This window comes from Pseudopipra pipra, chromosome 28, assembly GCF_036250125.1.
Source record: "Pseudopipra pipra isolate bDixPip1 chromosome 28, bDixPip1.hap1, whole genome shotgun sequence".
NCBI lineage: Eukaryota > Metazoa > Chordata > Aves > Passeriformes > Pipridae > Pseudopipra > Pseudopipra pipra.
In genome coordinates this window covers 1,335,239-1,345,661 of record NC_087576.1, presented here as the reverse complement: position 1 = coordinate 1,345,661, position 10,423 = coordinate 1,335,239, and the positions used below count along the sequence as shown (strand labels likewise).

General features: G+C 48.3%; 1 long non-coding RNA gene across 1 annotated transcript; it reads right to left on the bottom strand.

The window, feature by feature from the left end:
* Window positions 1-3,232: 3,232 nt before the first annotated feature.
* Window positions 3,233-8,567, bottom strand: LOC135403702 (uncharacterized). Its single transcript, XR_010425468.1, has 2 exons — window positions 4,711-8,567; window positions 3,233-3,383 (listed from the first exon to the last, which is right to left on the bottom strand). It is a non-coding gene; the product is annotated as an uncharacterized LOC135403702 (long non-coding RNA).
* Between the last annotated feature and the right edge of the window lie 1,856 nt (window positions 8,568-10,423).

The window sequence follows — 10,423 nt, the reverse complement described above, 5'->3', positions numbered from 1 at the left end:
GAAAGGCATAACAAAAATTAATGGAATAAGCTAAAAAAAAGAGAGATGCAAATGAGACATAATGGTGTGGCTGGTGTCCAGTGGAACAAACCAGCACGGGGGTGATGCCTTCAAACCAGGGCAGGGCTCCCTTTGGGATGAGAATTTTGGTAGATGAGGGTTTTTCAGAGGGGTAAATGAATGAACTGTGAAGGTCTGTGCTGGATGGGGGAGATCAAACGAAATAGTTTGTGTTTCTCCTGGTGTTCCAGTCTCTGAGGGTGTTCTGGTTACAAGTTGAATCCTCTGCTGGGTGAGCTGGTGTTTGAAATTCTCTCCACCAGGGAACTCTTTGCAGAAGGTATTTTTCTAAATTTTATTGACATTCATTGAACAGAAACACCCCTTTTACATCAACAAGTGAAAAATTCTGCAGCAAACTTTCCCAAGCACCTCCGTTCAAACTGGTCCATAACCAGGGGGGAAGTGCTGGTTCCACACCTTGCTTATTATTTTTTTTCTTGACATTCAAGGGAATGAGGTTTTATTTATTTATTTACAGGCAGGAAGAAATGAAAGAGGTGATATTAAAAATTAAAAAAGAAACCCAAACGTGGACATCACCCTGGACAATCCAGCTCCACACAGAGCTAAATTTAGTCCCTAAATCTGAGCATAAGGTCTGGTTGGAGCATCCCTGCCGTGGCTCAGCAGCCACCAGGGCTCTCCCTCATCCCACACATCCCACACAGACCCTCTCCCACGGGCAGGACAAAGTGGTGTCACCTCTGTGTGGCACAGGAGCAGCAGTGAGGAGATGGATGGCTGTGGTTGTGAGGGTGTGAAATGTCAGTCAGACGGCTTAAAAAGAGGAGAGGAGCCCTCAGAGAGACTCTTTCTGTAACGAACTTATATGATGTGACAGTCACACACTCCAAAATTGAATTAATAAATCATTCACAGCTCTGGTTGGAATAGTTAATCCGTGTTTTGTGCCCCAGCAGAGAGGAAAATGGCCTGCTTTCCTGCCTTTATGACATATTAGGCCTAAATAGAATTAATGATAAGGCTTTCTAAGTTTATTTACTGTGGAGAAGAGCTGTTTCTAAGGGGATGGGAAGGGAGGAGGAAGGAGCTGTGAACAGATTATCTCCCCAGTCCTGGGTTTTAATAACATGCAGCTCTTGTGCTGTGGGGTGCACAGGGACAGGGGTGGTTTGGCACGTGGGGAGCAGGCAGGGAAACCCAGGCAGTGAAACCCAGGCAGGGAAACCCAGCTGCTGGAATTGAGTTGTCACAAGTGGAACATCCCTGTGGATTCCTGGTGGGTGGACACTGAGCTCACCCAGGGCTCTTTCTGAAAGGTGAATGAACAAAACTCTTCAGCTGGTTCACACAAAACACGGACTCTGCCTGTAGAAAATGCCATGAAAATCTGCAAAGGATTGGCAGCCTGGAAGGGATCAGGGTTGGGTTGGTAGGAAGAGCTGTGATCAGCAGTTCTGGATCACGTTGGTCAGTGAGAGATTCCCTCAGAGGGAGCAGCTCACGCTTTTTAGGACTGCTCAGGTCTTTTCCTGGGGCTCTCACGGATGATTCTGTCCCCAGCAGTGGGCAGGAGAATATTCTCCTCTGGAAAACAGGCACTAAAACTAAAGAGGAGAAGGCCCTGAGAGCAGCCTGGCTCTGCCAGCTCTGGGCAGGCTGCAAAGGTGAGGGTTTGTTCTGCAGCTCTCAGTGTCTGTGGGAAGAGGTTCCAGAGCAGGGGACAGAGCAGCTCATTGAACAGCTAAAGATGGAAGTAAACAGATAAATCAGATTTTCCCCCCACGCTGCTGCAGAAGCTAATTATTGGAACATCAAGTGTATTAGGAATAATTAAACCAAATTGCAAATTAAACTTCCCGTGGCCATAAAAGGGCGGAAAATCGGCTCTGGTGGTTCCGCCCCTCTGACACCAAGACGTGTCCTTTGCAATTCCAACGTGGGGCTCCCAAATATTTTTTGGGGGGGGGAACTTCCCTTGCAACTGGAATATTGCCTCAAGAATTCCCCCTCATTCCTTGGAGCTTTTCCTGGCAGCCCTCAGCCACCCGAGCAGGGAGGTGGAAAAACGGGGAGCTGCAGTTGTGAGAATCGTGGCTTGGAGCCTTTTTGACCCAACTCTTGTGTGTTGAGCTGGAAAAACACAAGGTGACAAAAGGCTTGGAATGTGCCAGCAGGTGTTTAGTCATTGCTTTGAATAAACTCCTTGCAGAAAAACTCTCTAACCTTTTCCTAATTATGCAATTTGCTCTTCGGCGTCTCCGAGCACGCCGAGCCTGCTACAAATTGGAAGCAGACAGCCCTGATAGATTTGGACCTTTTGTGGTGTTTGGATTCATTAGTTTCTCTAATTACTGGAAATAAAGCAGTTTTCATACATCCAGGATGCTGCTGTGTCTGAGCTGCTGCGAGGGAAGGCAGAGCACTGGAAGATAAGTTGGTGCATAAAGAGATCCTGACTCCTCATTAACCTTTCTCCTTCTTTGCATGAGAGAAAAATAAATCCTTATTTCAGGGAAAACAGGGACATTTATTGGCAAGGCAGGGCCGCACCTGAGAGTTAAACCTGCCTGGCAAATGCCTCTTAGTTCTCCCAGGGGTTTTGCAGTGCCTGAAATCCACCTCTTTAAACAGCAGAGCTCAGCGTGGGCACATCAGCTCAACCCCCCCAGGGTTTGGCCCCTTCCCTTTCCCAGCCCTGTGGGAGCCTCGAGCAGCTCCACGTGTGGAGGGAGCTGGACAATGGCACTGGATGGACCCCACTGTGCCCCTTGAGCTGAAATGGCCCTAAATTGGTCCCAGTAATTCTCTCTGCAATTTGAATTCTTAATGTGGTAAAAAACCACAGGGGGAGGGAAGAAAAGGGGCAGAAAGTTGTTTTATGTCGATAAAAATAATGATTTTTCCGAAGTGAGCTGTCTTTTTCATTATGGCCCACGTTTATTTTGAGGTGAGATTAATGAAATATTCAGCCAGTGCAACCCTGGACATGAACTCATCCCTCAGTCATTCACACAACCTTTAATTGGACTGGAGAGGAAGTTATTGTTAATTCGTCCCTCAGATGATACTTTGGGTAAATTTATGTCCTCAAGAAGCCAGACCCTGAGAAACTCCAGAGTTCTTCTAAGATTTGTATCCTGATGTTTGAGAGCAGGTGTCACAGGGTAAAGGTGGTTTATTCAGGCCAAAATTAATACACCCAAAGTGAACTGGGTTTGCTATTTTTACTGTATCCAAGGGGCATAACTGAGGTGTTCCTCCCCCTCCCAGCAGTGGTTTGGCTCCTCAGGTGACTCCTGTCTCACAGCTCCCACAGTGGAATTTGGAGGGACCTCTTGGATTCCTCTGGGCACGAGCTGGAAATACCTGAAAAAAATAGCAACAGATCTTCCCTGGGAAGGTGGCTGTGGGCATTTTTAGTCCTTCTGGGCTCAGTAAGATCAGACAGGGCTCTGAGCAACCTGATGCAGTTGGAGATGTCCCTGCTCAGCACAGGGGGGTCCCTCCCCACCCAAACCCTCCTGCGATTCCGAGGGCCCGAGAAGTGATTTATGAAAGGGCTCATCTCTGTGCTGTGTTAATGACAGAGACAAACACCCAGATGGATTTCCACCCATTTTTCACTTGTTGATAAAGAATAACTGTCTCAGGATCAGCACAGAGCTGCAGCTCCCACCTCCCCCTGCCTCCCAGTGACAGTTTCCCGATGGAGACGGGGATGTGCAAGGTGATAAATCCTGAGGAGATCTCCAGCCTGAGTTATTCATCTCTTCTTCTGCTCTGTTACATAATTGGTAATGATCACATTGATGCTCCTGAGGGTGCTTGAGAGGTGAGGGATTTAGGGGAGGGGAGGAAGGATCATCACACAGCCCAGGATCATCACACCATGGGATCATCACAGCCCAGGATCATCACACCCAGGATAATCACAGCCAGGATCATCACACCCAGGATCATCACACCCAGGATCATCACACCCAGGATCATCACATCCCGGGATAATCACAGCCAGGATCATCACACCCAGAATCATCACACCCAGGATCATCACACCCAGGATCATCACATCCCGGGATCATCACACCCAGGATCATCACACCCAGGATCATCACACCCCAGGATCATCACACCCCAGGATCATCACACCCCAGGATCATCACACCCAGGATAATCACACCCAGGATCATCACACCCAGGATCATCACACCCAGGATCATCACATCCCGGGATCATCACACCCAGGATCATCACACCCCAGGATCATCACACCCCAGGATCATCACACCCCAGGATCATCACACTCAGGATCATCACACTCAAGATAATCACACCCAGGATCATCACACCCAGGATCATCACACCCAGGATCATCACACCCCAGGATCATCACACCCCAGGATCATCACACTCAGGATCATCACACTCAAGATAATCACACCCAGGATCATCACACCCAGGATCATCACACCCAGGATCATCACACCCAGGATCATTTTATACTCGTGTCTTTCTCTTCCCCCACCTTTGCTTGACGTTTTGTTGCAAAACTTGGGTCAAATGTATTTTTTTTTTCCTCTTCCTCCTCTAAAAATCCCTTTCCCAAACAGCCCATCTGTCTCTGTCACGCCAGAAAAGAAATGCTGATGAAGTGTCACGGAGCCAGATCTTGATTTTGCTTACATTGGCTGAATCCATTAATTCATTCTCTTTTTTCTCTCTCCAAGAGTCCTGGTACCCTGCATTTATCTTTTGCTGGTATCTCCAGCAATCCTGCATGTCTGAGATGGGGTTTGAGGTCTGGTTCAGAGCGAGGGAGCAGAGGGATTTGGGAGAAGTTCTGTGAGTCACAGACAATTGATGTCTGCAGCTCTATGAAGTCATCAAGGCCCCTGTGACTGTGCTCAGCTCCCCTGTAAATCTTTTCAGGCTCCAATGAGGTCACTGAAATCGACTTCAATTGAATAATCAACTTTTAAATAAAACTGCTTCGTGAATGATTTCAGTCCCCATTTAAGCTTGCAGTGATAAAAGATTTATTGTCCCGGTGCCAGTTCTTCCAGCAGTGATTTCCATTAGCAACAGGAGCACCATTCCTGATGCACACGAGGCAGAGCAAAAGGAATCCTGGGAAGGGAGAGGTCTGGGATTCATCTGATCTCCAAAACCTGCTGGTTGTGGCTCTGGCAGGGAGGAGGCTCAGCTGTGGGTGTGCCATATGTATTCAGCATAAAAAAACCCTCACCTTGTTTGGAAAACATATCCATGGATTAAATGGGTAGGACTTGAATCAAGAGGGGCTGGATTAAAGCAACAATGCCTGGGAGGAGTGTGGCCAGTGAAGAAACTTCTTCATGCTGGGCCTTTCCAGTGGTTTGGGAAATCATTTTGGGGAGGAACCCCAGGCCCCATGAACTGCTCTTGTCTGCAGATTCCCTTTGCCTTGGGAGTCTTTAATCCTGAAGTATTTAAGAGAGAGGCAAGGTTCATTACTGTTAATAAATGGATATTTTGCTCTAGCTGACTTCCTTTAATATGCTAATTATCAAAAACAATAGGCTCTGAATTACCAATTCTATCAGTAGTTATTTTAAGCATTTAACTTTCTTGGGGTGGGTGGAGGGGGAAACAGTCATCTGGTTGGTCTGGCTTTGATGGGACACTAATGAAAAGAATAATCCATTGGACAAAACCACCCTGGGCCTCTATGGAATGCAAAACAGGTTTATGACATGCAGAAAAAATATTCTCAATTGATTTATCCTACTCATTTCAGCATCTCTGCCTAGAAAGTTGTTACATCTGTTTAGAAATAAATCAATACCCCAAGTGATACATCCTTTGGACTGCAAACGAATTAAAGCGTCTCTACAAAGAGGTTCTGGGCCTAGAGATAAAGAAATAATAACCCTTGGTGTGGTTTAGACATGGCTGAATTCTGAATTTTGGCACCTGGGGGGGCCAGGGTTAGGTGGGGAAGTGGCTTTGCAGCCACTTGTGGAGCGCTGTGGGTTTGTTTAAGGCTGCAGTGCTTGCAGTTGGCTGCACAGGCACCATCCCCTTCACTCAGTGTTTAACACCCAGGCACTGATTCCACCTGCTCATTGCATTTCTTCTTGGCTCCTCAGCCCCCTGTGCTGCAGCCTGTGCAGGGAACCAGCAGTGCAGGCTTTGCAGAGCTGTTCACTGCCACGGGTGTGTTTATGTGCTCCTTGCTCATCTGTTCAAGACAAACAGCCCCAGTGTGTGTGATCTCCCCAGCAGAAGCAGCTCAGTAACCCTCCAGCCTCCCCTTCCCCCTTGCAGCCAGGTGAGTGTTATTATCTTTGTCAAATTGGGTGCATAATTAATAACCTTGTAGAGCAAGCACAGCGCTGAGGAATCATCAGGGTGATTTTAATACAAATGGCTGTGCTGGTGGCAGCCAGCCTGTTTAATGGGCTCAAACCAAATAATAACAGATGACTCCTGTTTTGTGTAAGGCCAAAATGTCACTCCCATCCCGAGAAAGTGATGCTTGACCTACTTACATCTTTATCTGCTGTGCCATGTCCGTGGCTCTTCATTTGTAGCCTGGCTTGCTCCGTGGAGCCTCCGACACCTCCCGCAGCCCCTGCCTGTCACAGGCACTCACCCTGCCTTCCATCACTGCTCAGGGAGCCCATACCAATAAGAGATTGTTGTTCCCTGCCTGTCAGTTCTGCCCTCCAACAAATCCTGTCGCTGCAGAGTGGCTGGAGGCTGCGGATGCCTGAGGATGTTCTTCCCTGCTCTGCACAGCACAGGGTGGGGGGAGCCTGGGACACTTTGGAGCTTTGGAGGGACCCTGCCAGCTCCACATCACACCCACTGCTCACCCAGCTGCTCATCACCTCCCAGAATCCTGCCAGTTCTGCTCCCAGGAGCTGGAATCCTCTTGCCTGCTCTCCATGGAAACCTGGCTGTGCCTGGAGAGCCGAGCCCGGGCGAGGCTGGACCTGCCAGACGCCCTCCCTGCCAATGCCTCTGCCCAGGGGCACGTTCCTGCTGCAGGGATTCACCCCCAGCAAGGCCAAAGAGGGCTTGAGAGGGAGCAGGGTGAGTCCTTGGGTTGTCTGAACTCCCCTCTGGGAGTTCTGCTGGCGTTAGAAGATTCTGTTGTGGTTCTTTTATCCCAGGTGTGTTTTCCACCTTAAGGTGGAAAAAACGTCTTGCAGGTAAAACTCTGAAAGGGAAAATTCCATCCTGCCCTGCACCAAGGAAGTTCTGCTTCCCAGCTTTAAATTTGCCTGGATTTTGGGGAGACACTTATTGCCTTCCAGGAGCTTCTTTTTGCTCGTTCTGGAACGAGAAGTTCTTATTTCCCTGCCTGTGTCAGTGGCCTGCTGGGAATTCCAAAGGGACTTGTGTTTCCCACTGCAGAGTCCCATCAGCCCACCCAGCCAGAGGGTTGAATCACTCACAGAATTAAGCTGCTCCACAGAAAAGGCTCCAGACACCCAAAAAAAGGGTGCCTGGGACTTCAGACAATGGTTGTAGTACACTCATGTGTGGGCTCTGTGAAGGGCTCCGTGTGGGGTTGTTGAGGCTGGAGCCTCTCCCAGGCTCCTCTGAACTCCCTCAGTGTGTTCTGTCCCAGGGCCTGTTAATCCAGAGCGTGGAAATGAGGGGAAGAGCTGATAAATCAAGATATGATAAGTGTAAGTGCATTTCTAATGAACACACATTGTGTGGAATAATGGCAGCATCACTGAGAACGGGAGATAATTTAATTAAAAAGACAAAAGAGGGCGAAAAAAAAGGGGAGGAAGGTCTCTTTTCTTGGTGGTTAATTATATGCAGTGTCTCACTGAAAGTAATACAGCATTACTCTGGGAAAGTGCAAGAACTGCCACCTTTCACCACACACACCTACTTTCTCTTTTCTCAGTCTCTCTGTCTCTGCTCTTTCAAAGAGGCAGTGGTTGAACCCTTCAATGAGTGTCTAAAGCTTCTGGGAGTTTCTGTGCTGAACCTGACCTGTAATCCCTCCTCCTTTTTGAGGCTGGTTTGCCAAAGTGCCCCAAGACCTCATTTGGAACGTGCCTCACTTGGAGGAAAAACCACCACTGGTGATTGTTTTGTTCCTCCTCATAATGCAAGTAAATGCTGCTGAATTGAGAGGCAGAACAGGAGATTCTGGGGCTCTGAGCCCCCTCCAGCCATGAAAAGCAGTTTGGTGGAAACAGAGGCGAAGTGTTTTGGCAAATCTGAGACAGGAATATCAAGACTCGTGCGTCAGACAGGGAAATCAAAAGGTTTGAGACGTGGATTTCAAAGTGTTGGAGACAAAGCCTCTGTATTTCCCTTGTTAAGGGAAACCTGGGGCAGGCCAACCTGGTTCTAAAGTGAATTTATCACTTGTGTCCTAATGAAAGGAATATTCCAGCGATGATTTCGAGGTATTGGGCGACTCATTTGAGAGGATTTCCATCCATCATATTGACAGTGATGTTAATCAAATTGACTACCCTCCCCAAACCCCTGCTTTAGCTGAGCTATATTGCTTTGCTGCCTGAGGGGGGAACATTTCTGCAATTAAAAAAAAAACCAAAAAAAAACCAACAAACCAGATCGAATGCTAATAAAGCAAACAAATGAAGATTTATGCATAATCCACCAAAGGACTGCAATAATTTAATTAAAGGTGTACAGGAGATTTTGGTGGAGAGAATCAGTGATAATAAATGAGAAGGCCTTTGTGTTCCAACAGCAGGGAAGGGAGGGGAGGTGTTTTACACTCCAGTTTAGCCCTGCCCAAGCCACCACTTTGCTCAGGTTGTTCCCAGGCACACAATGCCCTGTTTGAGTTCTTTGCTGAAACTCAGCTAATTTTGGGTTAAATTTTATTTCTGAGCTTTTTTTTTTTTCTTTTTTTTTTTTGTGGATGGTCTCATGAACATTTTAACCAGTTGGAAGTTTGTTCCAACTAAGCCCAGCCAGCAGGTTTAGCCCCTCTGGGTGAGGGAGTGACAGCTGAGCACTGGCTGCCAGGGCAAGGGCTGTCTGTCCTGAAATGCTGCATCATTTAGTTGATATTCCAGCCTTTAAACACCTCCATGGCATGGAAATGGGGGCTCTAATAATAACAGCAGCAAAACTAAGAAATTTAAAGCCTGTCTTACTGGGCTTTTATAATCACTTTGGGCTCCTGTGGCCAGTCCTGGAGCAGGTCAAACCCCTCCCTGCTCCGGGCACTGACACCTCCACTGGAGTCAATAATTGAGTTTTCACTTGCAGCCATTCTGGAATCTGGCCTGGGATGGGGAAGGGAGGCAGGATGCTGCTGCCAGGGTGGGTTTGGTGGTGGCAGCAGCTGCCAGGGCAGGGAGCTGGCTCAGGGAAGCTGGGATGGCTCAGCTGATGGGCCCGAGGCAAAGGCAGTTGGAGGCAATAAAGAGGGAGCAGCTCTGGGGGGCTGTGGCAGCTCCATCCCCTGCACAGGTTGGGCTCTTCATGGCACATTTAAGGACCATGGAAATGCTGGTTGGGCCTGGCTCTGTGTGCAGAGCTCAGGGCTTTGTGCAGCAATGACATTCTCCAGGCAGCTCAGCCCGTGCCGCTGGAAGAACCTTTGGAAAAGCATCCCCGAGCTCTCCTGCAGGAGTGCTGCCATGGAGGGGACTGTGCAGCTCCATGACACAGTTGGGGTGTTCCCAGGCTGGATGTCTGCAGTGACAGGGTGTCTGGAAGCTAAAACCTGGATCTCTTTCAAGAAACATTTTGCACCCTCAGCTTTTAGAGGAATTACATCCCAGGAGGATATTCTGCAGTCCTGTGGGGCTTCTTAGAGCAAACCAGCAGTGGGATCCTTTCCCTAAATCCCCTTCCCAGCTCTGGTTGGCCTTGGCCACTGCTTCCCTCCCAGGATAGTCCCACCCAGTTTCTCCTCCAGCTCAAGATATGAGGGGGTTTTTTTTGTGGTTTTCTAAAATCCTTGTATTTCCAGAGGTTTATGTGACCATGCCTGTGCCCTTGGTATTCCACATTCCCCTGTGGGAATTCCCTCACCATTCCACATCCCTCTGGCTGGCCAAGGCTGGGTTGAAGCTGAGAGCAAGTCAGCTGCTGTTTGGGGAGGGGGAGGAAGGGTGAAGCTGTTTTTCCCACTGGCCCCATAGTGACAGCAAATCACTTATCCATTTATCTGTTGAGATACAGGTGTATTAAAAACTGGAAGGAGGTTCTCCAGCCTTTAAATCCTTTCACACCCCTCTGTGTTCCCTCTGTTAAGCTCTTGCTGTGTTAATGCCACCCTGGGCTGGGTAATATTTACAGCACCTAAATCAATGCTGAGGACATAGAGAATATTGAAGGATCAACTCTACTTGTTTCAGATGCACTTTAATATCTTGATGGCCCGGCCAGAGTTTGGGGG